The sequence below is a fragment of the Pseudorasbora parva genome, chromosome 2, assembly GCF_024679245.1.
Source record: "Pseudorasbora parva isolate DD20220531a chromosome 2, ASM2467924v1, whole genome shotgun sequence".
Classification (NCBI taxonomy): domain Eukaryota; kingdom Metazoa; phylum Chordata; class Actinopteri; order Cypriniformes; family Gobionidae; genus Pseudorasbora; species Pseudorasbora parva.
In genome coordinates this window covers 63,063,038-63,088,013 of record NC_090173.1, presented here as the reverse complement: position 1 = coordinate 63,088,013, position 24,976 = coordinate 63,063,038, and the positions used below count along the sequence as shown (strand labels likewise).

Below are 24,976 nucleotides of genomic sequence, written 5' to 3'. Positions count from 1 at the left end.
TCTCTTTGCTTCTGTGAAGCGATATGACTCATGAGGCCGTACCTGCAAATGGGAAGCCTGTTTGCGGCGGGCAGCAGTTGCGCTGATCGGGTGCGACGCCAGCCTTCCGCAACTCCTCGTTAGTATAGTGGACAGTATCTCCGCCTGTCACGCGGAAGACCGGGGTTCGATTCCCCGACGGGGAGGTCTAATTCTTTACTGCTGCCCAAAGACCCTTTCAAAAGTTATTGCTCCAGCTACAAGTGACACAAAGAGTTGGCCAGGGTCCCGGGAGACATTTTTGAGCAAAAGTATTGCGTTGGCCGGGAATCGAACCCGGGTCAACTGCTTGGAAGGCAGCTATGCTGACCACTATACCACCAACGCAGGCATTTTGCTTGTTTGCTGAACGCCACCTTAGGCGGTCAATGCTCCCAACACATTTTCAGCGACTGTGTGCAGAGGAACTGAAACTCTGTCTGTTTGGACTCGCAACTGAAAAAAATGCATTAACCTATGGACTCTACCTACCAATCTCTTCATTGAAAAACAAGCTCTCTAATTCAGTGACATTCCACAATTTATACAGACACTTCATATTTATTTATATAATAGATGTTCTGTTGGCTTCTTTGAAGCGATATGACTCATGAGGCCGTACCTGCAAATGGGAAGGATGTTTGCGGCGAGCAGCAGTTGCGCTGATCGGGTGCGACGCCAGCCTTCTGCAACTCCTCGTTAGTATAGTGGACAGTATCTCCGCCTGTCACGCGTAAGACCGGGGTTCGATTCCCCCGACGGGGAGGTCTAGTCCTTTACTGCTGCCCAAAGACCCATTCAAAAGTTATTGCTTCATTTACAAGTGACACAAAGAGCTGGCCAGGGGCCCCGGGCGACATTTTTGAGCAAAAGAATTGCGTTGGCCGGGAATCGAACCCAGGTCAACTGCTTGGAAGGCAGCTATGCTCACCACTATACCACCAACGCAGGCATTTTGCTTGTTTGCTGAACGCCACCTTACGCGGTCAATGCTCCCAACACATTATCAGTGACTGTGTGCAGAGGAACTGAAACTCTGTCTGTTTGGACCAGCAACTGAAAAAAATGCATTTACCTATGGACCTGACCTACCAATCTCTTCATTGAAAAACAAGCTCTCTAATTCAGTGATATTCCTCAATTTATACAGACACTTTATATTTAATTATATTTTACATGTTCTGTTGGCTTCTCTTTGCTTCTGTGAAGCGATATGACTCATGAGGCCGTACCTGCAAATGGGAAGCCTGTTTGCGGCGAGCAGCAGTTGCGCTGATTGGGTGCGACGCCAGCCTTCCGCAACTCCTCGTTAGTATAGTGGACAGTATCTCCGCCTGTCACGCGGAAGACCGGGGTTCGATTCCCCGACGGGGAGGTTTAATTCTTTACTGCTGCCCAAAGACCCATTCAAAACTTATTGCTCCAGCTACAAGTGACACAAAGAGTTAGCCAGGGCCCCGGGAGACATTTTTGAGCAAAAGAATTGCGTTGGCCGGGAATCAAACCCGGGTCAACTGCTTGGAAGGCAGCTATGCTCACCACTATACCACCAACGCAGGCATTTTGCTTGTTTGCTGAACGCCACCTTATGCGGTCAATGCTCCCAACACATTTTCAGCGACTGTGTGCAGAGGAACTGAAACTCTGTCTGTTTGGACTCGCAACTGAAAAAAATGCATTAACCTATGGACTCTACCTACCAATCTCTTCATTGAAAAACAAGCTCTCTAATTCAGTGACATTCCACAATTTATACAGACACTTCATATTTATTTATATAATAGATGTTCTGTTGGCTTCTTTGAAGCGATATGACTCATGAGGCCGTACCTGCAAATGGGAAGGATGTTTGCGGTGAGCAGCAGTTGCGCTGATCGGGTGCGACGCCAGCCTTCTGCAACTCCTCGTTAGTATAGTGGACAGTATCTCCGCCTGTCACGCGGAAGACCGGGGTTCGATTCCCCGACGGGGAGGTCTAGTCCTTTACTGCTGCCCAAAGACCCATTCAAAAGTTATTGCTCCATTTACAAGTGACACAAAGAGCTGGCCAGGGGCCCCGGGCGACATTTTTGAGCAAAAGAATTGCGTTGGCCGGGAATCGAACCCGGGTCAACTGCTTGGAAGGCAGCTATGCTCACCACTATACCACCAACGCAGGTGTTTTGCTTGTTTGCTGAACGCCACCTTACGCGGTCAATGCTCCCAACACATTATCAGTGACTGTGTGCAGAAGAACTGAAACTCTGTCTGTTTGGACCAGCAACTGAAAAAAATGCATTAACCTATGGACCTGACCTACCAATCTCTTCATTGAAAAACAAGCTCTCTAATTCAGTGACATTCCTCAATTTATACAGACACTTTATATTTAATTATATATTACATGTTCTGTTGGCTTCTCTTTGCTTCTGTGAAGCGATATGACTCATGAGGCCGTACCTGCAAATGGGAAGCCTGTTTGCGGCGAGCAGCAGTTGCGCTGATCGGGTGCGACGCCAGCCTTCCGCAACTCCTCGTTAGTATAGTGGACAGTATCTCCGCCTGTCACGCGTAAGACCGGGGTTCGATTCCCCGACGGGGAGGTCTAATTCTTTACTGCTGCCCAAAGACCCTTTCAAAAGTTATTGCTCCAGCTACAAGTGACACAAAGAGTTGGCCAGGGTCCCGGGAGACATTTTTGAGCAAAAGTATTGCGTTGGCCGGGAATCGAACCCGGGTCAACTGCTTGGAAGGCAGCTATGCTCACCACTATACCACCAACGCAGGCATTTTGCTTGTTTGCTGAACGCCACCTTAGGCGGTCAATGCTCCCAACACATTTTCAGCGACTGTGTGCAGAGGAACTGAAACTCTGTCTGTTTGGACTCGCAACTGAAAAAAATACATTAACCTATGGACTCTACCTACCAATCTCTTCATTGAAAAACAAGCTCTCTAATTCAGTGACATTCCACAATTTATACAGACACTTCATATTTATTTATATAATAGATGTTCTGTTGGCTTCTTTGAAGCGATATGACTCATGAGGCCGTACCTGCAAATGGGAAGGATGTTTGCGGCGAGCAGCAGTTGCGCTGATCGGGTGCGACGCCAGCCTTCTGCAACTCCTCGTTAGTATAGTGGACAGTATCTCCGCCTGTCACGCGTAAGACCGGGGTTCGATTCCCCCGACGGGGAGGTCTAGTCCTTTACTGCTGCCCAAAGACCCATTCAAAAGTTATTGCTTCATTTACAAGTGACACAAAGAGCTGGCCAGGGGCCCCGGGCGACAGTTTTGAGCAAAAGAATTGCGTTGGCCGGGAATCGAACCCGGGTCAACTGCTTGGAAGGCAGCTATGCTCACCACTATACCACCAACGCAGGCATTTTGCTTGTTTGCTGAACGCCACCTTACGCGGTCAATGCTCCCAACACATTATCAGTGACTGTGTGCAGAGGAACTGAAACTCTGTCTGTTTGGACCAGCAAATGAAAAAAATGCATTAACCTATGGACCTGACCTACCAATCTCTTCATTGAAAAACAAGCTCTCTAATTTAGTGACATTCCTCAATTTATACAGACACTTTATATTTAATTATATTTTACATGTTCTGTTGGCTTCTCTTTGCTTCTGTGAAGCGATATGACTCATGAGGCCGTACCTGCAAATGGGAAGCCTGTTTGCGGCGAGCAGCAGTTGCGCTGATTGGGTGCGACGCCAGCCTTCCGCAACTCCTCGTTAGTATAGTGGACAGTATCTCCGCCTGTCACGCGGAAGACCGGGGTTCGATTCCCCGACGGGGAGGTCTAATTCTTTACTGCTGCCCAAAGACCCATTCAAAAGTTATTGCTCCAGCTACAAGTGACACAAAGAGTTGGCCAGGGTCCCGGGAGACATTTTTGAGCAAAAGTATTGCGTTGGCCGGGAATCGAACCCGGGTCAACTGCTTGGAAGGCAGCTATGCTCACCACTATACCACCAACGCAGGCATTTTGCTTGTTTGCTGAACGCCACCTTAGGCGGTCAATGCTCCCAACACATTTTCAGCGACTGTGTGCAGAGGAACTGAAACTCTGTCTGTTTGGACTCGCAACTGAAAAAAATGCATTAACCTATGGACTCTACCTACCAATCTCTTCATTGAAAAACAAGCTCTCTAATTCAGTGACATTCCACAATTTATACAGACACTTCATATTTATTTATATAATAGATGTTCTGTTGGCTTCTTTGAAGCGATATGACTCATGAGGCCGTACCTGCAAATGGGAAGGATGTTTGCAGCGAGCAGCAGTTGCGCTGATCGGGTGCGACGCCAGCCTTCTGCAACTCCTCGTTAGTATAGTGGACAGTATCTCCGCCTGTCACACGGAGGACCGGGGTTCGATTCCCCGACGGGGAGGTCTAGTCCTTTACTGCTGCCCAAAGACCCATTCAAAAGTTATTGCTCGATTTACAAGTGACACAACGAGCTGGCCAGGGGCCCCGGGCGACAGTTTTGAGCAAAAGAATTGCGTTGGTCGGGAATCGAACCGGGGTCAACTGCTTGGAAGGCAGCTATGCTCACCACTATACCACCAACGCAGGCATTTTGCTTGTTTGCTGAACGCCACCTTAAGCGGTCAATGCTCCCAACACATTATCAGCGACTGTGTGCAGAGGAACTGAAACTCTGTCTGTTTGGACTCGCAACTGAAAAAAATGCATTAACCTATGGACTCTACCTACCAATCTCTTCATTGAAAAACAAGCTCTCTAATTCAGTGACATTCCACAATTTATACAGACACTTCATATTTATTTATATAATAGATGTTCTGTTGGCTTCTTTGAAGCGATATGACTCATGAGGCCGTACCTGCAAATGGGAAGGATGTTTGCGGTGAGCAGCAGTTGCGCTGATCGGGTGCGACGCCACCCTTCTGCAACTCCTCGTTAGTATAGTGGACAGTATCTCCGCCTGTCACGCGGAAGACCGGGGTTCGATTCCCCGACGGGGAGGTCTAGTCCTTTACTGCTGCCCAAAGACCCATTCAAAAGTTATTGCTCCATTTACAAGTGACACAAAGAACTGGCCAGGGGCCCCGGGCGACAGTTTTGAGCAAAAGAATTGCGTTGGCCGGGAATCGAACCCGGGTCAACTGCTTGGAAGGCAGCTATGCTCACCACTATACCACCAACGCAGGCGTTTTGCTTGTTTGCTGAACGCCACCTTACGCGGTCAATGCTCCCAACACATTATCAGTGACTGTGTGCAGAAGAACTGAAACTCTGTCTGTTTGGACCAGCAACTGAAAAAAATGCATTAACCTATGGACCTGACCTACCAATCTCTTCATTGAAAAACAAGCTCTCTAATTCAGTGACATTCCTCAATTTATACAGACACTTCATATTTATTTATATAATAGATGTTCTGTTGGCTTCTTTGAAGCGATATGACTCATGAGGCCGTACCTGCAAATGGGAAGGATGTTTGCGGCGAGCAGCAGTTGCGCTGATCGGGTGCGACGCCAGTCTTCTGCAACTCCTCGTTAGTATAGTGGACAGTATCTCCGCCTGTCACGCGGAAAACCGGGGTTCGATTCCCCGACGGGGAGGTCTAATTCTTTACTGCTGCCCAAAGACCCATTCAAAAGTTATTGCTCCAGCTACAAGTGACACAAAGAGTTGGCCAGGGTCCCGGGAGACATTTTTGAGCAAAAGTATTGCGTTGGCCGGGAATCGAACCCGGGTCAACTGCTTGGAAGGCAGCTATGCTCACCACTATACCACCAACGCAGGCATTTTGCTTGTTTGCTGAACGCCACCTTAGGCGGTCAATGCTCCCAACACATTTTCAGCGACTGTGTGCAGAGGAACTGAAACTCTGTCTGTTTGGACTCGCAACTGAAAAAAATGCATTAACCTATGGACTCTACCTACCAATCTCTTCATTGAAAAACAAGCTCTCTAATTCAGTGACATTCCACAATTTATACAGACACTTCATATTTATTTATATAATAGATGTTCTGTTGGCTTCTTTGAAGCGATATGACTCATGAGGCCGTACCTGCAAATGGGAAGGATGTTTGCGGTGAGCAGCAGTTGCGCTGATCGGGTGCGACGCCACCCTTCTGCAACTCCTCGTTAGTATAGTGGACAGTATCTCCGCCTGTCACGCGGAAGACCGGGGTTCGATTCCCCGACGGGGAGGTCTAGTCCTTTACTGCTGCCCAAAGACCCATTCAAAAGTTATTGCTCCATTTACAAGTGACACAAAGAGCTGGCCAGGGGCCCCGGGCGACATTTTTGAGCAAAAGCATTGCGTTGGCCGGGAATCGAACCCGGGTCAACTGCTTGGAAGGCAGCTATGCTCACCACTATACCACCAACGCAGGCGTTTTGCTTGTTTGCTGAACGCCACCTTACGCGGTCAATGCTCCCAACACATTATCAGTGACTGTGTGCAGAAGAACTGAAACTCTGTCTGTTTGGACCAGCAACTGAAAAAAATGCATTAACCTATGGACCTGACCTACCAATCTCTTCATTGAAAAACAAGCTCTCTAATTCAGTGACATTCCTCAATTTATACAGACACTTTATATTTAATTATATATTACATGTTCTGTTGGCTTCTCTTTGCTTCTGTGAAGCGATATGACTCATGAGGCCGTACCTGCAAATGGGAAGCCTGTTTGCGGCGAGCAGCAGTTGCGCTGATCGGGTGCGACGCCAGCCTTCCGCAACTCCTCGTTAGTATAGTGGACAGTATCTCCGCCTGTCACGCGGAAGACCGGGGTTCGATTCCCCGACGGGGAGGTCTAATTCTTTACTGCTGCCCAAAGACCCTTTCAAAAGTTATTGCTCCAGCTACAAGTGACACAAAGAGTTGGCCAGGGTCCCGGGAGACATTTTTGAGCAAAAGTATTGCGTTGGCCGGGAATCGAACCCGGGTCAACTGCTTGGAAGGCAGCTATGCTGACCACTATACCACCAACGCAGGCATTTTGCTTGTTTGCTGAACGCCACCTTAGGCGGTCAATGCTCCCAACACATTTTCAGCGACTGTGTGCAGAGGAACTGAAACTCTGTCTGTTTGGACTCGCAACTGAAAAAAATGCATTAACCTATGGACTCTACCTACCAATCTCTTCATTGAAAAACAAGCTCTCTAATTCAGTGACATTCCACAATTTATACAGACACTTCATATTTATTTATATAATAGATGTTCTGTTGGCTTCTTTGAAGCGATATGACTCATGAGGCCGTACCTGCAAATGGGAAGGATGTTTGCAGCGAGCAGCAGTTGCGCTGATCGGGTGCGACACCAGCCTTCTGCAACTCCTCGTTAGTATAGTGGACAGTATCTCCGCCTGTCACGCGTAAGACCGGGGTTCGATTCCCCGACGGGGAGGTCTAGTCCTTTACTGCTGCCCAAAGACCCATTCAAAAGTTATTGCTTCATTTACAAGTGACACAAAGAGCTGGCCAGGGGCCCCGGGCGACAGTTTTGAGCAAAAGAATTGCGTTGGCCGGGAATCGAACCCGGGTCAACTGCTTGGAAGGCAGCTATGCTCACCACTATACCACCAACGCAGGCATTTTGCTTGTTTGCTGAACGCCACCTTACGCGGTCAATGCTCCCAACACATTATCAGTGACTGTGTGCAGAGGAACTGAAACTCTGTCTGTTTGGACCAGCAACTGAAAAAAATGCATTAACCTATGGACCTGACCTACCAATCTCTTCATTGAAAAACAAGCTCTCTAATTCAGTGACATTCCTCAATTTATACAGACACTTTATATTTAATTATATTTTACATGTTCTGTTGGCTTCTCTTTGCTTCTGTGAAGCGATATGACTCATGAGGCCGTACCTGCAAATGGGAAGCCTGTTTGCGGCGAGCAGCAGTTGCGCTGATTGGGTGCGACGCCAGCCTTCCGCAACTCCTCGTTAGTATAGTGGACAGTATCTCCGCCTGTCACGCGGAAGACCGGGGTTCGATTCCCCGACGGGGAGGTCTAATTCTTTACTGCTGCCCAAAGACCCATTCAAAAGTTATTGCTCCAGCTACAAGTGACACAAAGAGTTAGCCAGGGCCCCGGGAGACATTTTTGAGCAAAAGAATTGCGTTGGCCGGGAATCAAACCCGGGTCAACTGCTTGGAAGGCAGCTATGCTCACCACTATACCACCAACGCAGGCATTTTGCTTGTTAGCTGAACGCCACCTTACGCGGTCAATGCTCCCAACACATTTTCAGCGACTGTGTGCAGAGGAACTGAAACTCTGTCTGTTTGGACTCGCAACTGAAAAAAATGCATTAACCTATGGACTCTACCTACCAATCTCTTCATTGAAAAACAAGCTCTCTAATTCAGTGACATTCCACAATTTATACAGACACTTCATATTTATTTATATAATAGATGTTCTGTTGGCTTCTTTGAAGCGATATGACTCATGAGGCCGTACCTGCAAATGGGAAGGATGTTTGCGGTGAGCAGCAGTTGCGCTGATCGGGTGCGACGCCAGCCTTCTGCAACTCCTCGTTAGTATAGTGGACAGTATCTCCGCCTGTCACGCGTAAGACCGGGGTTCGATTCCCCGACGGGGAGGTCTAGTCCTTTTCTGCTGCCCAAAGACCCATTCAAAAGTTATTGCTCCATTTACAAGTGACACAAAGAGCTGGCCAGGGGCCCCGGGCGACATTTTTGAGCAAAAGAATTGCGTTGGCCGGGAATCGAACCCGGGTCAACTGCTTGGAAGGCAGCTATGCTCACCACTATACCACCAACGCAGGCGTTTTGCTTGTTTGCTGAACGCCACCTTACGCGGTCAATGCTCCCAACACATTATCAGTGACTGTGTGCAGAAGAACTGAAACTCTGTCTGTTTGGACCAGCAACTGAAAAAAATGCATTAACCTATGGACCTGACCTACCAATCTCTTCATTGAAAAACAAGCTCTCTAATTCAGTGACATTCCTCAATTTATACAGACACTTTATATTTAATTATATATTACATGTTCTGTTGGCTTCTCTTTGCTTCTGTGAAGCGATATGACTCATGAGGCCGTACCTGCAAATGGGAAGCCTGTTTGCGGCGAGCAGCAGTTGCGCTGATCGGGTGCGACGCCAGCCTTCCGCAACTCCTCGTTAGTATAGTGGACAGTATCTCCGCCTGTCACGCGGAAGACCGGGGTTCGATTCCCCGACGGGGAGGTCTAATTCTTTACTGCTGCCCAAAGACCCTTTCAAAAGTTATTGCTCCAGCTACAAGTGACACAAAGAGTTGGCCAGGGTCCCGGGAGACATTTTTGAGCAAAAGTATTGCGTTGGCCGGGAATCGAAACCGGGTCAACTGCTTGGAAGGCAGCTATGCTCACCACTATACCACCAACGCAGGCATTTTGCTTGTTTGCTGAACGCCACCTTAGGCGGTCAATGCTCCCAACACATTTTCAGCGACTGTGTGCAGAGGAACTGAAACTCTGTCTGTTTGGACTCGCAACTGAAAAAAATACATTAACCTATGGACTCTACCTACCAATCTCTTCATTGAAAAACAAGCTCTCTAATTCAGTGACATTCCACAATTTATACAGACACTTCATATTTATTTATATAATAGATGTTCTGTTGGCTTCTTTGAAGCGATATGACTCATGAGGCCGTACCTGCAAATGGGAAGGATGTTTGCGGCGAGCAGCAGTTGCGCTGATCGGGTGCGACGCCAGCCTTCTGCAACTCCTCGTTAGTATAGTGGACAGTATCTCCGCCTGTCACGCGTAAGACCGGGGTTCGATTCCCCCGACGGGGAGGTCTAGTCCTTTACTGCTGCCCAAAGACCCATTCAAAAGTTATTGCTTCATTTACAAGTGACACAAAGAGCTGGCCAGGGGCCCCGGGCGACATTTTTGAGCAAAAGAATTGCGTTGGCCGGGAATCGAACCCAGGTCAACTGCTTGGAAGGCAGCTATGCTCACCACTATACCACCAACGCAGGCATTTTGCTTGTTTGCTGAACGCCACCTTACGCGGTCAATGCTCCCAACACATTATCAGTGACTGTGTGCAGAGGAACTGAAACTCTGTCTGTTTGGACCAGCAACTGAAAAAAATGCATTTACCTATGGACCTGACCTACCAATCTCTTCATTGAAAAACAAGCTCTCTAATTCAGTGACATTCCTCAATTTATACAGACACTTTATATTTAATTATATTTTACATGTTCTGTTGGCTTCTCTTTGCTTCTGTGAAGCGATATGACTCATGAGGCCGTACCTGCAAATGGGAAGCCTATTTGCGGCGAGCAGCAGTTGCGCTGATTGGGTGCGACGCCAGCCTTCCGCAACTCCTCGTTAGTATAGTGGACAGTATCTCCGCCTGTCACGCGGAAGACCGGGGTTCGATTCCCCGACGGGGAGGTTTAATTCTTTACTGCTGCCCAAAGACCCATTCAAAACTTATTGCTCCAGCTACAAGTGACACAAAGAGTTAGCCAGGGCCCCGGGAGACATTTTTGAGCAAAAGAATTGCGTTGGCCGGGAATCAAACCCGGGTCAACTGCTTGGAAGGCAGCTATGCTCACCACTATACCACCAACGCAGGCATTTTGCTTGTTTGCTGAACGCCACCTTATGCGGTCAATGCTCCCAACACATTTTCAGCGACTGTGTGCAGAGGAACTGAAACTCTGTCTGTTTGGACTCGCAACTGAAAAAAATGCATTAACCTATGGACTCTACCTACCAATCTCTTCATTGAAAAACAAGCTCTCTAATTCAGTGACATTCCACAATTTATACAGACACTTCATATTTATTTATATAATAGATGTTCTGTTGGCTTCTTTGAAGCGATATGACTCATGAGGCCGTACCTGCAAATGGGAAGGATGTTTGCGGTGAGCAGCAGTTGCGCTGATCGGGTGCGACGCCAGCCTTCTGCAACTCCTCGTTAGTATAGTGGACAGTATCTCCGCCTGTCACGCGGAAGACCGGGGTTCGATTCCCCGACGGGGAGGTCTAGTCCTTTACTGCTGCCCAAAGACCCATTCAAAAGTTATTGCTCCATTTACAAGTGACACAAAGAGCTGGCCAGGGGCCCCGGGCGACATTTTTGAGCAAAAGAATTGCGTTGGCCGGGAATCGAACCCGGGTCAACTGCTTGGAAGGCAGCTATGCTCACCACTATACCACCAACGCAGGTGTTTTGCTTGTTTGCTGAACGCCACCTTACGCGGTCAATGCTCCCAACACATTATCAGTGACTGTGTGCAGAAGAACTGAAACTCTGTCTGTTTGGACCAGCAACTGAAAAAAATGCATTAACCTATGGACCTGACCTACCAATCTCTTCATTGAAAAACAAGCTCTCTAATTCAGTGACATTCCTCAATTTATACAGACACTTTATATTTAATTATATATTACATGTTCTGTTGGCTTCTCTTTGCTTCTGTGAAGCGATATGACTCATGAGGCCGTACCTGCAAATGGGAAGCCTGTTTGCGGCGAGCAGCAGTTGCGCTGATCGGGTGCGACGCCAGCCTTCCGCAACTCCTCGTTAGTATAGTGGACAGTATCTCCGCCTGTCACGCGTAAGACCGGGGTTCGATTCCCCGACGGGGAGGTCTAATTCTTTACTGCTGCCCAAAGACCCTTTCAAAAGTTATTGCTCCAGCTACAAGTGACACAAAGAGTTGGCCAGGGTCCCGGGAGACATTTTTGAGCAAAAGTATTGCGTTGGCCGGGAATCGAACCCGGGTCAACTGCTTGGAAGGCAGCTATGCTCACCACTATACCACCAACGCAGGCATTTTGCTTGTTTGCTGAACGCCACCTTAGGCGGTCAATGCTCCCAACACATTTTCAGCGACTGTGTGCAGAGGAACTGAAACTCTGTCTGTTTGGACTCGCAACTGAAAAAAATACATTAACCTATGGACTCTACCTACCAATCTCTTCATTGAAAAACAAGCTCTCTAATTCAGTGACATTCCACAATTTATACAGACACTTCATATTTATTTATATAATAGATGTTCTGTTGGCTTCTTTGAAGCGATATGACTCATGAGGCCGTACCTGCAAATGGGAAGGATGTTTGCGGCGAGCAGCAGTTGCGCTGATCGGGTGCGACGCCAGCCTTCTGCAACTCCTCGTTAGTATAGTGGACAGTATCTCCGCCTGTCACGCGTAAGACCGGGGTTCGATTCCCCCGACGGGGAGGTCTAGTCCTTTACTGCTGCCCAAAGACCCATTCAAAAGTTATTGCTTCATTTACAAGTGACACAAAGAGCTGGCCAGGGGCCCCGGGCGACAGTTTTGAGCAAAAGAATTGCGTTGGCCGGGAATCGAACCCGGGTCAACTGCTTGGAAGGCAGCTATGCTCACCACTATACCACCAACGCAGGCATTTTGCTTGTTTGCTGAACGCCACCTTACGCGGTCAATGCTCCCAACACATTATCAGTGACTGTGTGCAGAGGAACTGAAACTCTGTCTGTTTGGACCAGCAAATGAAAAAAATGCATTAACCTATGGACCTGACCTACCAATCTCTTCATTGAAAAACAAGCTCTCTAATTTAGTGACATTCCTCAATTTATACAGACACTTTATATTTAATTATATTTTACATGTTCTGTTGGCTTCTCTTTGCTTCTGTGAAGCGATATGACTCATGAGGCCGTACCTGCAAATGGGAAGCCTGTTTGCGGCGAGCAGCAGTTGCGCTGATTGGGTGCGACGCCAGCCTTCCGCAACTCCTCGTTAGTATAGTGGACAGTATCTCCGCCTGTCACGCGGAAGACCGGGGTTCGATTCCCCGACGGGGAGGTCTAATTCTTTACTGCTGCCCAAAGACCCATTCAAAAGTTATTGCTCCAGCTACAAGTGACACAAAGAGTTGGCCAGGGTCCCGGGAGACATTTTTGAGCAAAAGTATTGCGTTGGCCGGGAATCGAACCCGGGTCAACTGCTTGGAAGGCAGCTATGCTCACCACTATACCACCAACGCAGGCATTTTGCTTGTTTGCTGAACGCCACCTTAGGCGGTCAATGCTCCCAACACATTTTCAGCGACTGTGTGCAGAGGAACTGAAACTCTGTCTGTTTGGACTCGCAACTGAAAAAAATGCATTAACCTATGGACTCTACCTACCAATCTCTTCATTGAAAAACAAGCTCTCTAATTCAGTGACATTCCACAATTTATACAGACACTTCATATTTATTTATATAATAGATGTTCTGTTGGCTTCTTTGAAGCGATATGACTCATGAGGCCGTACCTGCAAATGGGAAGGATGTTTGCAGCGAGCAGCAGTTGCGCTGATCGGGTGCGACGCCAGCCTTCTGCAACTCCTCGTTAGTATAGTGGACAGTATCTCCGCCTGTCACACGGAGGACCGGGGTTCGATTCCCCGACGGGGAGGTCTAGTCCTTTACTGCTGCCCAAAGACCCATTCAAAAGTTATTGCTCCATTTACAAGTGACACAACGAGCTGGCCAGGGGCCCCGGGCGACAGTTTTGAGCAAAAGAATTGCGTTGGCCGGGAATCGAACCGGGGTCAACTGCTTGGAAGGCAGCTATGCTCACCACTATACCACCAACGCAGGCATTTTGCTTGTTTGCTGAACGCCACCTTAAGCGGTCAATGCTCCCAACACATTATCAGCGACTGTGTGCAGAGGAACTGAAACTCTGTCTGTTTGGACTCGCAACTGAAAAAAATGCATTAACCTATGGACTCTACCTACCAATCTCTTCATTGAAAAACAAGCTCTCTAATTCAGTGACATTCCACAATTTATACAGACACTTCATATTTATTTATATAATAGATGTTCTGTTGGCTTCTGTGAAGCGATATGACTCATGAGGCCGTACCTGCAAATGGGAAGGCTGTTTGCGGCGAGCAGCAGTTGCTCTGATCGGGTGCGACGCCAGCCTTCCGCAACTCCTCGTTAGTATAGTGGACAGTATCTCCGCCTGTCACGCGGAAGACCGGGGTTCGATTCCCCGACGGGGAGGTCTAGTCCTTTACTGCTGCCCAAAGACCCATTCAAAAGTTATTGCTCCATTTACAAGTGACACAAAGAGCTGGCCAGGGGCCCCGGGCGACAGTTTTGAGCAAAAGAATTGCGTTGGCCGGGAATCGAACCCGGGTCAACTGCTTGGAAGGCAGCTATGCTCACTACTATACCACCAACGCAGGCGTTTTGCTTGTTTGCTGAACGCCACCTTACGCGGTCAATGCTCCCAACACATTATCAGTGACTGTGTGCAGAAGAACTGAAACTCTGTCTGTTTGGACCAGCAACTGAAAAAAATGCATTAACCTATGGACCTGACCTACCAATCTCTTCATTGAAAAACAAGCTCTCTAATTCAGTGACATTCCTCAATTTATACAGACACTTTATATTTAATTATATATTACATGTTCTGTTGGCTTCTCTTTGCTTCTGTGAAGCGATATGACTCATGAAGCCGTACCTGCAAATGGGAAGCCTGTTTGCGGCGAGCAGCAGTTGCACTGATCGGGTGCGACGCCAGCCTTCTGCAACTCCTCGTTAGTATAGTGGACAGTATCTCCGCCTGTCACGCGGAAGACCGGGGTTCGATTCCCCGACGGGGAGGTCTAGTCCTTTACTGCTGCCCAAAGACCCATTCAAAAGTTATTGCTCCAGCTACAAGTGACACAAAGAGTTGGCCAGGGTCCCGGGAGACATTTTTGAGCAAAAGAATTGCGTTGGCCGGGAATCGAACCCGGGTCAACTGCTTGGAAGGCAGCTATGCTCACCACTATACCACCAACGCAGGCATTTTGCTTGTTTGCTGAACGCCACCTTAGGCGGTCAATGCTCCCAACACATTTTCAGCGACTGTGTGCAGAGGAACTGAAACTCTGTCTGTTTGGACCAGCAACTGAAAAAAATGCATTAACCTATGGACCTGACCTACCAATCTCTTCATTGAAAAACAAGCTCTCTAATTCAGTGACATTCCACAATTTATACAGACACTTCATATTTATTTATATAATAGATGTTCTGTTGGCTTCTTTGAAGAGATATGACTCATGAGGCCGTACCTGCAAATGGGAAGGATGTTTGCAGCGAGCAGCAGTTGCGCTGATCGGGTGCGACCCCAGCCTTCTGCAACTCCTCGTTAGTATAGTGGACAGTATCTCCGCCTGTCACGCGGAAGACCGGGGTTCGATTCCTCGACGGGGAGGTCTAGTCCTTTACTGCTGCCCAAAGACCCATTCAAAAGTTATTGCTCCATTTACAAGTGACACAACGAGCTGGCCAGGGGCCCCGGGCGACAGTTTTGAGCAAAAGAATTGCGTTGGTCGGGAATCGAACCGGGGTCAAATGCTTGGAAGGCAGCTATGCTCACCACTATACCACCAACGCAGGCATTTTGCTTGTTTGCTGAACGCCACCTTAAGCGGTCAATGCTCCCAACACATTATCAGCGACTGTGTGCAGAGGAACTGAAACTCTGTCTGTTTGGACTCGCAACTGAAAAAAATGCATTAACCTATGGACTCTACCTACCAATCTCTTCATGGAAAAACAAGCTCTCTAATTCAGTGACATTCCACAATTTATACAGACACTTCATATTTATTTATATAATAGATGTTCTGTTGGCTTCTTTGAAGCGATATGACTCATGAGGCCGTACCTGCAAATGGGAAGGATGTTTGCGGTGAGCAGCAGTTGCGCTGATTTGAGCGCAACTGAGCAGCAGTTGCGTTGAGCAGCAGCTACGCGGAAGACCGGGGTTCGATTCCCCGACGGGGAGGTCTAGTCCTTTACTGCTGCCCAAAGACCCATTCAAAAGTTATTGCTCCATTTACAAGTGACACAAAGAGCTGGCCAGGGGCCCCGGGCGACATTTTTGAGCAAAAGCATTGCGTTGGCCGGGAATCGAACCCGGGTCAACTGCTTGGAAGGCAGCTATGCTCACCACTATACCACCAACGCAGGCGTTTTGCTTGTTTGCTGAACGCCACCTTACGCGGTCAATGCTCCCAACACATTATCAGTGACTGTGTGCAGAAGAACTGAAACTCTGTCTGTTTGGACCAGCAACTGAAAAAAATGCATTAACCTATGGACCTGACCTACCAATCTCTTCATTGAAAAACAAGCTCTCTAATTCAGTGACATTCCTCAATTTATACAGACACTTTATATTTAATTATATATTACATGTTCTGTTGGCTTCTCTTTGCTTCTGTGAAGCGATATGACTCATGAGGCCGTACCTGCAAATGGGAAGCCTGTTTGCGGCGAGCAGCAGTTGCGCTGATCGGGTGCGACGCCAGCCTTCCGCAACTCCTCGTTAGTATAGTGGACAGTATCTCCGCCTGTCACGTGGAAGACCGGGGTTCGATTCCCCGACGGGGAGGTCTAATTCTTTACTGCTGCCCAAAGATCCTTTCAAAAGTTATTGCTCCAGCTACAAGTGACACAAAGAGTTGGCCAGGGTCCCGGGAGACATTTTTGAGCAAAAGTATTGCGTTGGCCGGGAATCGAACCCGGGTCAACTGCTTGGAAGGCAGCTATGCTCACCACTATACCACCAACGCAGGCATTTTGCTTGTTTGCTGAACGCCACCTTAGGCGGTCAATGCTCCCAACACATTTTCAGCGACTGTGTGCAGAGGAACTGAAACTCTGTCTGTTTGGACTCGCAACTGAAAAAAATACATTAACCTATGGACTCTACCTACCAATCTCTTCATTGAAAAACAAGCTCTCTAATTCAGTGACATTCCACAATTTATACAGACACTTCATATTTATTTATATAATAGATGTTCTGTTGGCTTCTTTGAAGCGATATGACTCATGAGGCCGTACCTGCAAATGGGAAGGATGTTTGCGGCGAGCAGCAGTTGCGCTGATCGGGTGCGACGCCAGCCTTCTGCAACTCCTCGTTAGTATAGTGGACAGTATCTCCGCCTGTCACGCGTAAGACCGGGGTTCGATTCCCTGACGGGGAGGTCTAGTCCTTTACTGCTGCCCAAAGACCCATTCAAAAGTTATTGCTTCATTTACAAGTGACACAAAGAGCTGGCCAGGGGCCCCGGGCGACAGTTTTGAGCAAAAGAATTGCGTTGGCCGGGAATCGAACCCGGGTCAACTGCTTGGAAGGCAGCTATGCTCACCACTATACCACCAACGCAGGCATTTTGCTTGTTTGCTGAACGCCACCTTACGCGGTCAATGCTCCCAACACATTATCAGTGACTGTGTGCAGAGGAACTGAAACTCTGTCTGTTTGGACCAGCAACTGAAAAAAATGCATTAACCTATGGACCTGACCTACCAATCTCTTCATTGAAAAACAAGCTCTCTAATTCAGTGACATTCCTCATTTTATACAGACACTTTATATTTAATTATATTTTACATGTTCTGTTGGCTTCTCTTTGCTTCTGTGAAGCGATATGACTCATGAGGCCGTACCTGCAAATGGGAAGCCTGTTTGCGGCGAGCAGCAGTTGCGCTGATTGCGTGCGACGCCAGCCTTCCGCAGCTCTTCGTTAGTATAGTGGACAGTATCTCCGCCTGTCACGCGGAAGACCGGGGTTCGATTCCCCGACGGGGAGGTCTAATTCTTTACTGCTGCCCAAAGACCCATTCAAAAGTTATTGCTCCAGCTACAAGTGACACAAAGAGTTAGCCAGGGCCCCGGGAGACATTTTTGAGCAAAAGAATTGCATTGGCCGGGAATCAAACCCGGGTCAACTGCTTGGAAGGCAGCTATGCTCACCACTATACCACCAACGCAGGCATTTTGCTTGTTAGCTGAAGGCCACGTTACGCGGTCAATGCTCCCAACACATTTTCAGCGACTGTGTGCAGAGGAACTGAAACTCTGTCTGTTTGGACTCGCAACTGAAAAAAATGCATTAACCTATGGACTCTACCTACCAATCTCTTCATTGAAAAACAAGCTCTCTAATTCAGTGACATTCCACAATTTATACAGACACTTCATATTTATTTATATAATAGATGTTCTGTTGGCTTCTTTGAAGCGATATGACTCATGAGGCCGTACCTGCAAATGGGAAGGATGTTTGCGGTGAGCAGCAGTTGCGCTGATCGGGTGCGACGCCAGCCTTCTGCAACTCCTCGTTAGTATAGTGGACAGTATCTCCGCCTGTCACGCGGAAGACCGGGGTTCGATTCCCCGACGGGGAGGTCTAGTCCTTTACTGCTTCCCAAAGACCCATTCAAAAGTTATTGCTCCATTTACAAGTGACACAAAGAGCTGGCCAGGGGCCCCGGGCGACAGTTTTGAGCAAAAGAAGTGCGTTGGCCGGGAATCGAACCCGGGTCAACTGCTTGGAAGGCAGCTATGCTCACCACTATACCACCAACGCAGGCGTTTTGCTTGTTTGCTGAACGCCACCTTACGCGGTCAATGCTCCCAACACATTATCAGTGACTGTGTGCAGAAGAACTGAAACTCTGTCTGTTTGGACCAGCAACTGAAAAAAATGCATTAAACTATGGACCTGACCTACCAATCTCTTCATTGAAAAACAAGCTCTCTAATTCAGTGACATTCCTCAATTTATACAGACACTTTATATTTAATTATATATTACATGTTCTGTTGGCTTCTCTTTGCTTCTGTGAAGCGATATGACTCATGAAGCCGTACCTGCAAATGGGAAGCCTGTTTGCGGCGAGCAGCAGTTGCGCTGATCGGGTGCGACGCCAGCCTTCCGCAACTCCTCGTTAGTATAGTGGACAGTATCTCCGCCTGTCACGCGGAAGACCGGGGTTCGATTCCCCGACGGGGAGGTCTAATTCTTTACTGCTGCCCAAAGACCCTTTCAAAAGTTATTGCTCCAGCTACAAGTGACACAAAGAGTTGGCCAGGGTCCCGGGAGACATTTTTGAGCAAAAGTATTGCGTTGGCCGGGAATCGAACCCGGGTCAACTGCTTGGAAGGCAGCTATGCTCACCACTATACCACCAACGCAGGCATTTTGCTTGTTTGCTGAACGCCACCTTAGGCGGTCAATGCTCCCAACACATTTTCAGCGACTGTGTGCAGAGGAACTGAAACTCTGTCTGTTTGGACTCGCAACTGAAAAAAATGCATTAACCTATGGACTCTACCTACCAATCTCTTCATTGAAAAACAAGCTCTCTAATTCAGTGACATTCCACAATTTATACAGACACTTCATATTTATTTATATAATAGATGTTCTGTTGGCTTCTTTGAAGCGATATGACTCATGAGGCCGTACCTGCAAATGGGAAGGATGTTTGCGGTGAGCAGCAGTTGCGTTGATCGGGTGCGACGCCACCCTTCTGCAACTCCTCGTTAGTATAGTGGACAGTATCTCCGCCTGTCACGCGGAAGACCGGGGTTCGATTCCCCGACGGGGAGGTCTAGTCCTTTACTGCTGCCCAAAGACCCATTCAAAAGTTATTGCTCCATTTACAAGTGACACAAAGAGCTGGCCAGGGGCCCCGGGCGACATTTTTGAGCAAAAGAATTGCGTTGGCCGGGAATCGAACCCGGGTCAACTGCTTGGAAGGCAGCTATGCTCACCACTATACCACCAACGCAGGCGTTTTGCTTGTTTGCTGAACGCCACCTTACGCGGTCAATGCTCCCAACACATTATCAGTGACTGTGTGCAGAAGAACTGAAACTCTGTCTGTTTGGACCAGCAACTGAAAAAAATGCATTAACCTATGGACCTGACCTACCAATCTCTTCATTGAAAAACAAGCTCTCTAATTCAGTGACATTCCTCAATTTATACAGACACTTTATATTTAATTATATATTACATGTTCTGTTGGCTTCTCTTTGCTTCTGTGAAGCGATATGACTCATGAGGCCGTACCTGCAAATGGGAAGCCTGTTTGCGGCGAGCAGCAGTTGCGCTGATCGGGTGCGACGCCAGCCTTCCGCAACTCCCCTCGTTAGTATAGTGGACAGTATCTCCGCCTGTCACGCGGAAGACCGGGGTTCGATTCCCCGACGGGGAGGTCTAGTCCTTTACTGCTGCCCAAAGACCCATTCAAAAGTTATTGCTCCATTTACAAGTGACACAAAGAGCTGGCCAGGGGCCCCGGGCGACAGTTTTGAGCAAAAGAATTGCGTTGGCCGGGAATCAAACCCGGGTCAACTGCTTGGAAGGCAGCTATGCTCACCACTATACCACCAACGCAGGCATTTTGCTTGTTTGCTGAACGCCACCTTACGCGGTCAATGCTCCCAACACATTATCAGTGACTGTGTGCAGAGGAACTGAAACTCTGTCTGTTTGGACCAGCAACTGAAAAAAATGCATTAACCTATGGACCTGACCTACCAATCTCTTCATTGAAAAACAAGCTCTCTAATTCAGTGACATTCCTCAATTTATACAGACACTTTATATTTAATTATATATTACATGTTCTGTTGGCTTCTCTTTGCTTCTGTGAAGCGATATGACTCATGAAGCCGTACCTGCAAATGGGAAGCCTGTTTGCGGCGAGCAGCAGTTGCGCTGATCGGGTGCGACGCCAGCCTTCCGCAACTCCTCGTTAGTATAGTGGACAGTATCTCTGCCTGTCACGCGGAAGACCGGGGTTCGATTCCCCGACGGGGAGGTCTAATTCTTTACTGCTGCCCAAAGACCCTTTCAAAAGTTATTGCTCCAGCTACAAGTGACACAAAGAGTTGGCCAGGGTCCCGGGAGACATTTTTGAGCAAAAGTATTGCGTTGGCCGGGAATCGAACCCGGGTCAACTGCTTGGAAGGCAGCTATGCTCACCACTATACCACCAACGCAGGCATTTTGCTTGTTTGCTGAACGCCACCTTAGGCGGTCAATGCTCCCAACACATTTTCAGCGACTGTGTGCAGAGGAACTGAAACTCTGTCTGTTTGGACTCGCAACTGAAAAAAATGCATTAACCTATGGACTCTACCTACCAATCTCTTCATTGAAAAACAAGCTCTCTAATTCAGTGACATTCCACAATTTATACAGACACTTCATATTTATTTATATAATAGATGTTCTGTTGGCTTCTGTGAAGCGATATGACTCATGAGGCCGTACCTGCAAATGGGAAGGATGTTTGCAGCGAGCAGCAGTTGCGCTGATCGGGTGCGACGCCAGCCTTCTGCAACTCCTCGTTAGTATAGTGGACAGTATCTCCGCCTGTCACGCGGAAGACCGGGGTTCGATTCCCCGACGGGGAGGTCTAGTCCTTTACTGCTGCCCAAAGACCCATTCAAAAGTTATTGCTTCATTTACAAGTGACACAAAGAGCTGGCCAGGGGCCCCGGGCGACAGTTTTGAGCAAAAGAATTGCGTTGGCCGGGAATCGAACCCGGGTCAACTGCTTGGAAGGCAGCTATGCTCACCACTATACCACCAACGCAGGCATTTTGCTTGTTTGCTGAACGCCACCTTACGCGGTCAATGCTCCCAACACATTATCAGTGACTGTGTGCAGAGGAACTGAAACTCTGTCTGTTTGGACCAGCAACTGAAAAAAATGCATTAACCTATGGACCTGACCTACCAATCTCTTCATTGAAAAACAAGCTCTCTAATTCAGTGACATTCCTCATTTTATACAGACACTTTATATTTAATTATATTTTACATGTTCTGTTGGCTTCTCTTTGCTTCTGTGAAGCGATATGACTCATGAGGCCGTACCTGCAAATGGGAAGCCTGTTTGCGGCGAGCAGCAGTTGCGCTGATTGCGTGCGACGCCAGCCTTCCGCAACTCCTCGTTAGTATAGTGGACAGTATCTCCGCCTGTCACGCGGAAGACCGGGGTTCGATTCCCCGACGGGGAGGTCTAATTCTTTACTGCTGCCCAAAGACCCATTCAAAAGTTATTGCTCCAGCTACAAGTGACACAAAGAGTTAGCCAGGGCCCCGGGAGACATTTTTGAGCAAAAGAATTGCATTGGCCGGGAATCAAACCCGGGTCAACTGCTTGGAAGGCAGCTATGCTCACCACTATACCACCAACGCAGGCATTTTGCTTGTTAGCTGAACGCCACCTTACGCGGTCAATGCTCCCAACACATTTTCAGCGACTGTGTGCAGAGGAACTGAAACTCTGTCTGTTTGGACTCGCAACTGAAAAAAATGCATTAACCTATGGACTCTACCTACCAATCTCTTCATTGAAAAACAAGCTCTCTAATTCAGTGACATTCCACAATTTATACAGACACTTCATATTTATTTATATAATAGATGTTCTGTTGGCTTCTTTGAAGCGATATGACTCATGAGGCCGTACCTGCAAATGGGAAGGATGTTTGCGGTGAGCAGCAGTTGCGCTGATCGGGTGCGACGCCAGCCTTCTGCAACTCCTCGTTAGTATAGTGGACAGTATCTCCGCCTGTCACGCGGAAGACCGGGGTTCGATTCCCCGACGGGGAGGTCTAGTCCTTTACTGCTGCCCAAAGACCCATTCAAAAGTTATTGCTTCATTTACAAGTGACACAAAGAGCTGGCCAGGGGCCCCGGGCGACATTTTTGAGCAAAAGAATTGCGTTGGCCGGGAATCGAACCCGGGTCAACTGCTTGGAAGGCAGCTATGCTCACCACTATACCACCAACGCAGGCGTTTTGCTTGTTTGCTGAACGCCACCTTACGCGGTCAATGCTCCCAACACATTATCAGTGACTGTGTGCAGAAGAACTGAAACTCTGTCTGTTTGGACCAGCAACTGAAAAAAATGCATTAACCTATGGACCTGACCTACCAATCTCTTCATTGAAAAACAAGCTCTCTAATTCAGTGACATTCCTCAATTTATACAGACACTTTATATTTAATTATATATTACATGTTCTGTTGGCTTCTCTTTGCTTCTGTGAAGCGATATGACTCATGAGGCCGTACCTGCAAATGGGAAGCCTGTTTGCGGCGAGCAGCAGTTGCGCTGATCGGGTGCGACGCCAGCCTTCCGCAACTCCTCGTTAGTATAGTGGACAGTATCTCCGCCTGTCACGCGGAAGACCGGGGTTCGATTCCCCGACGGGGAGGTCTAATTCTTTACTGCTGCCCAAAGACCCTTTCAAAAGTTATTGCTCCAGCTACAAGTGACACAAAGAGTTGGCCAGGGTCCCGGGAGACATTTTTGAGCAAAAGTATTGCGTTGGCCGGGAATCGAACCCGGGTCAACTGCTTGGAAGGCAGCTATGCTCACCACTATACCACCAACGCAGGCATTTTGCTTGTTTGCTGAACGCCACCTTAGGCGGTCAATGCTCCCAACACATTTTCAGCGACTGTGTGCAGAGGAACTGAAACTCTGTCTGTTTGGACTCGCAACTGAAAAAAATACATTAACCTATGGACTCTACCTACCAATCTCTTCATTGAAAAACAAGCTCTCTAATTCAGTGACATTCCACAATTTATACAGACACTTCATATTTATTTATATAATAGATGTTCTGTTGGCTTCTTTGAAGCGATATGACTCATGAGGCCGTACCTGCAAATGGGAAGGATGTTTGCGGCGGGCAGCAGTTGCGCTGATCGGGTGCGACGCCAGCCTTCTGCAACTCCTCGTTAGTATAGTGGACAGTATCTCCGCCTGTCACGCGTAAGACCGGGGTTCGATTCCCCCGACGGGGAGGTCTAGTCCTTTACTGCTGCCCAAAGACCCATTCAAAAGTTATTGCTTCATTTACAAGTGACACAAAGAGCTGGCCAGGGGCCCCGGGCGACAGTTTTGAGCAAAAGAATTGCGTTGGCCGGGAATCGAACCCGGGTCAACTGCTTGGAAGGCAGCTATGCTCACCACTATACCACCAACGCAGGCATTTTGCTTGTTTGCTGAACGCCACCTTACGCGGTCAATGCTCCCAACACATTATCAGTGACTGTGTGCAGAGGAACTGAAACTCTGTCTGTTTGGACCAGCAACTGAAAAAAATGCATTAACCTATGGACCTGACCTACCAATCTCTTCATTGAAAAACAAGCTCTCTAATTCAGTGACATTCCACAATTTATACAGACACTTCATATTTATTTATATAATAGATGTTCTGTTGGCTTCTTTGAAGCGATATGACTCATGAGGCCGTACCTGCAAATGGGAAGGATGTTTGCAGCGAGCAGCAGTTGCGCTGATCGGGTGCGACCCCAGCCTTCTGCAACTCCTCGTTAGTATAGTGGACAGTATCTCCGCCTGTCACGCGGTTAGACCGGGGTTCGATTCCTCGACGGGGAGGTCTAGTCCTTTACTGCTGCCCAAAGACCCATTCAAAAGTTATTGCTCCATTTACAAGTGACACAACGAGCTGGCCAGGGGCCCCGGGCGACAGTTTTGAGCAAAAGAATTGCGTTGGTCGGGAATCGAACCGGGGTCAAATGCTTGGAAGGCAGCTATGCTCACCACTATACCACCAACGCAGGCATTTTGCTTGTTTGCTGAACGCCACCTTAAGCGGTCAATGCTCCCAACACATTATCAGCGACTGTGTGCAGAGGAACTGAAACTCTGTCTGTTTGGACTCGCAACTGAAAAAAATGCATTAACCTATGGACTCTACCTACCAATCTCTTCATGGAAAAACAAGCTCTCTAATTCAGTGACATTCCACAATTTATACAGACACTTCATATTTATTTATATAATAGATGTTCTGTTGGCTTCTTTGAAGCGATATGACTCATGAGGCCGTACCTGCAAAAGTGGAAGGATGTTTGCGGTGAGCAGCAGTTGCGCTGATCGGGTGCGACGCCACCCTTCTGCAACTCCTCGTTAGTATAGTGGACAGTATCTCCGCCTGTCACGCGGAAGACCGGGGTTCGATTCCCCGACGGGGAGGTCTAGTCCTTTACTGCTGCCCAAAGACCCATTCAAAAGTTATTGCTCCATTTACAAGTGACACAAAGAGCTGGCCAGGGGCCCCGGGCGACAT

At 48.1% G+C, this 24,976-nt stretch overlaps 27 non-coding genes across 27 annotated transcripts; all 27 read right to left on the bottom strand.

Moving 5' to 3' along the window:
- Positions 1-294: 294 nt before the first annotated feature.
- On the bottom strand, positions 295-366 carry trnag-ucc (transfer RNA glycine (anticodon UCC)). Its single transcript has one exon. It is a non-coding gene; the product is annotated as a tRNA-Gly (tRNA).
- A 1,735-nt stretch (positions 367-2,101) lies between these two features.
- Positions 2,102-2,173, bottom strand: trnag-ucc (transfer RNA glycine (anticodon UCC)). Its single transcript has one exon. It is a non-coding gene; the product is annotated as a tRNA-Gly (tRNA).
- Positions 2,174-2,709: 536 nt separating this feature from the next.
- Positions 2,710-2,781, bottom strand: trnag-ucc (transfer RNA glycine (anticodon UCC)). The gene has a single exon. It is a non-coding gene; the product is annotated as a tRNA-Gly (tRNA).
- Positions 2,782-3,309: 528 nt separating this feature from the next.
- Positions 3,310-3,381, bottom strand: trnag-ucc (transfer RNA glycine (anticodon UCC)). Its single transcript has one exon. It is a non-coding gene; the product is annotated as a tRNA-Gly (tRNA).
- A 536-nt stretch (positions 3,382-3,917) lies between these two features.
- Positions 3,918-3,989, bottom strand: trnag-ucc (transfer RNA glycine (anticodon UCC)). Its single transcript has one exon. It is a non-coding gene; the product is annotated as a tRNA-Gly (tRNA).
- Positions 3,990-5,115: 1,126 nt separating this feature from the next.
- Positions 5,116-5,187, bottom strand: trnag-ucc (transfer RNA glycine (anticodon UCC)). Its single transcript has one exon. It is a non-coding gene; the product is annotated as a tRNA-Gly (tRNA).
- Positions 5,188-5,713: 526 nt separating this feature from the next.
- trnag-ucc (transfer RNA glycine (anticodon UCC)) lies at positions 5,714-5,785 on the bottom strand. Its single transcript has one exon. It is a non-coding gene; the product is annotated as a tRNA-Gly (tRNA).
- Positions 5,786-6,312: 527 nt separating this feature from the next.
- On the bottom strand, positions 6,313-6,384 carry trnag-ucc (transfer RNA glycine (anticodon UCC)). Its single transcript has one exon. It is a non-coding gene; the product is annotated as a tRNA-Gly (tRNA).
- A 536-nt stretch (positions 6,385-6,920) lies between these two features.
- trnag-ucc (transfer RNA glycine (anticodon UCC)) lies at positions 6,921-6,992 on the bottom strand. Its single transcript has one exon. It is a non-coding gene; the product is annotated as a tRNA-Gly (tRNA).
- Positions 6,993-7,519: 527 nt separating this feature from the next.
- On the bottom strand, positions 7,520-7,591 carry trnag-ucc (transfer RNA glycine (anticodon UCC)). Its single transcript has one exon. It is a non-coding gene; the product is annotated as a tRNA-Gly (tRNA).
- Positions 7,592-8,726: 1,135 nt separating this feature from the next.
- Positions 8,727-8,798, bottom strand: trnag-ucc (transfer RNA glycine (anticodon UCC)). The gene has a single exon. It is a non-coding gene; the product is annotated as a tRNA-Gly (tRNA).
- Positions 8,799-11,141: 2,343 nt separating this feature from the next.
- trnag-ucc (transfer RNA glycine (anticodon UCC)) lies at positions 11,142-11,213 on the bottom strand. The gene has a single exon. It is a non-coding gene; the product is annotated as a tRNA-Gly (tRNA).
- Positions 11,214-11,749: 536 nt separating this feature from the next.
- trnag-ucc (transfer RNA glycine (anticodon UCC)) lies at positions 11,750-11,821 on the bottom strand. The gene has a single exon. It is a non-coding gene; the product is annotated as a tRNA-Gly (tRNA).
- A 528-nt stretch (positions 11,822-12,349) lies between these two features.
- trnag-ucc (transfer RNA glycine (anticodon UCC)) lies at positions 12,350-12,421 on the bottom strand. Its single transcript has one exon. It is a non-coding gene; the product is annotated as a tRNA-Gly (tRNA).
- A 536-nt stretch (positions 12,422-12,957) lies between these two features.
- On the bottom strand, positions 12,958-13,029 carry trnag-ucc (transfer RNA glycine (anticodon UCC)). The gene has a single exon. It is a non-coding gene; the product is annotated as a tRNA-Gly (tRNA).
- A 1,734-nt stretch (positions 13,030-14,763) lies between these two features.
- Positions 14,764-14,835, bottom strand: trnag-ucc (transfer RNA glycine (anticodon UCC)). Its single transcript has one exon. It is a non-coding gene; the product is annotated as a tRNA-Gly (tRNA).
- Positions 14,836-15,938: 1,103 nt separating this feature from the next.
- On the bottom strand, positions 15,939-16,010 carry trnag-ucc (transfer RNA glycine (anticodon UCC)). The gene has a single exon. It is a non-coding gene; the product is annotated as a tRNA-Gly (tRNA).
- Positions 16,011-16,546: 536 nt separating this feature from the next.
- On the bottom strand, positions 16,547-16,618 carry trnag-ucc (transfer RNA glycine (anticodon UCC)). Its single transcript has one exon. It is a non-coding gene; the product is annotated as a tRNA-Gly (tRNA).
- A 527-nt stretch (positions 16,619-17,145) lies between these two features.
- Positions 17,146-17,217, bottom strand: trnag-ucc (transfer RNA glycine (anticodon UCC)). The gene has a single exon. It is a non-coding gene; the product is annotated as a tRNA-Gly (tRNA).
- A 1,135-nt stretch (positions 17,218-18,352) lies between these two features.
- Positions 18,353-18,424, bottom strand: trnag-ucc (transfer RNA glycine (anticodon UCC)). The gene has a single exon. It is a non-coding gene; the product is annotated as a tRNA-Gly (tRNA).
- A 536-nt stretch (positions 18,425-18,960) lies between these two features.
- Positions 18,961-19,032, bottom strand: trnag-ucc (transfer RNA glycine (anticodon UCC)). Its single transcript has one exon. It is a non-coding gene; the product is annotated as a tRNA-Gly (tRNA).
- A 527-nt stretch (positions 19,033-19,559) lies between these two features.
- trnag-ucc (transfer RNA glycine (anticodon UCC)) lies at positions 19,560-19,631 on the bottom strand. Its single transcript has one exon. It is a non-coding gene; the product is annotated as a tRNA-Gly (tRNA).
- Positions 19,632-20,778: 1,147 nt separating this feature from the next.
- On the bottom strand, positions 20,779-20,850 carry trnag-ucc (transfer RNA glycine (anticodon UCC)). Its single transcript has one exon. It is a non-coding gene; the product is annotated as a tRNA-Gly (tRNA).
- A 527-nt stretch (positions 20,851-21,377) lies between these two features.
- Positions 21,378-21,449, bottom strand: trnag-ucc (transfer RNA glycine (anticodon UCC)). The gene has a single exon. It is a non-coding gene; the product is annotated as a tRNA-Gly (tRNA).
- Positions 21,450-22,584: 1,135 nt separating this feature from the next.
- On the bottom strand, positions 22,585-22,656 carry trnag-ucc (transfer RNA glycine (anticodon UCC)). Its single transcript has one exon. It is a non-coding gene; the product is annotated as a tRNA-Gly (tRNA).
- A 536-nt stretch (positions 22,657-23,192) lies between these two features.
- trnag-ucc (transfer RNA glycine (anticodon UCC)) lies at positions 23,193-23,264 on the bottom strand. The gene has a single exon. It is a non-coding gene; the product is annotated as a tRNA-Gly (tRNA).
- Positions 23,265-23,792: 528 nt separating this feature from the next.
- Positions 23,793-23,864, bottom strand: trnag-ucc (transfer RNA glycine (anticodon UCC)). Its single transcript has one exon. It is a non-coding gene; the product is annotated as a tRNA-Gly (tRNA).
- Between the last annotated feature and the right edge of the window lie 1,112 nt (positions 23,865-24,976).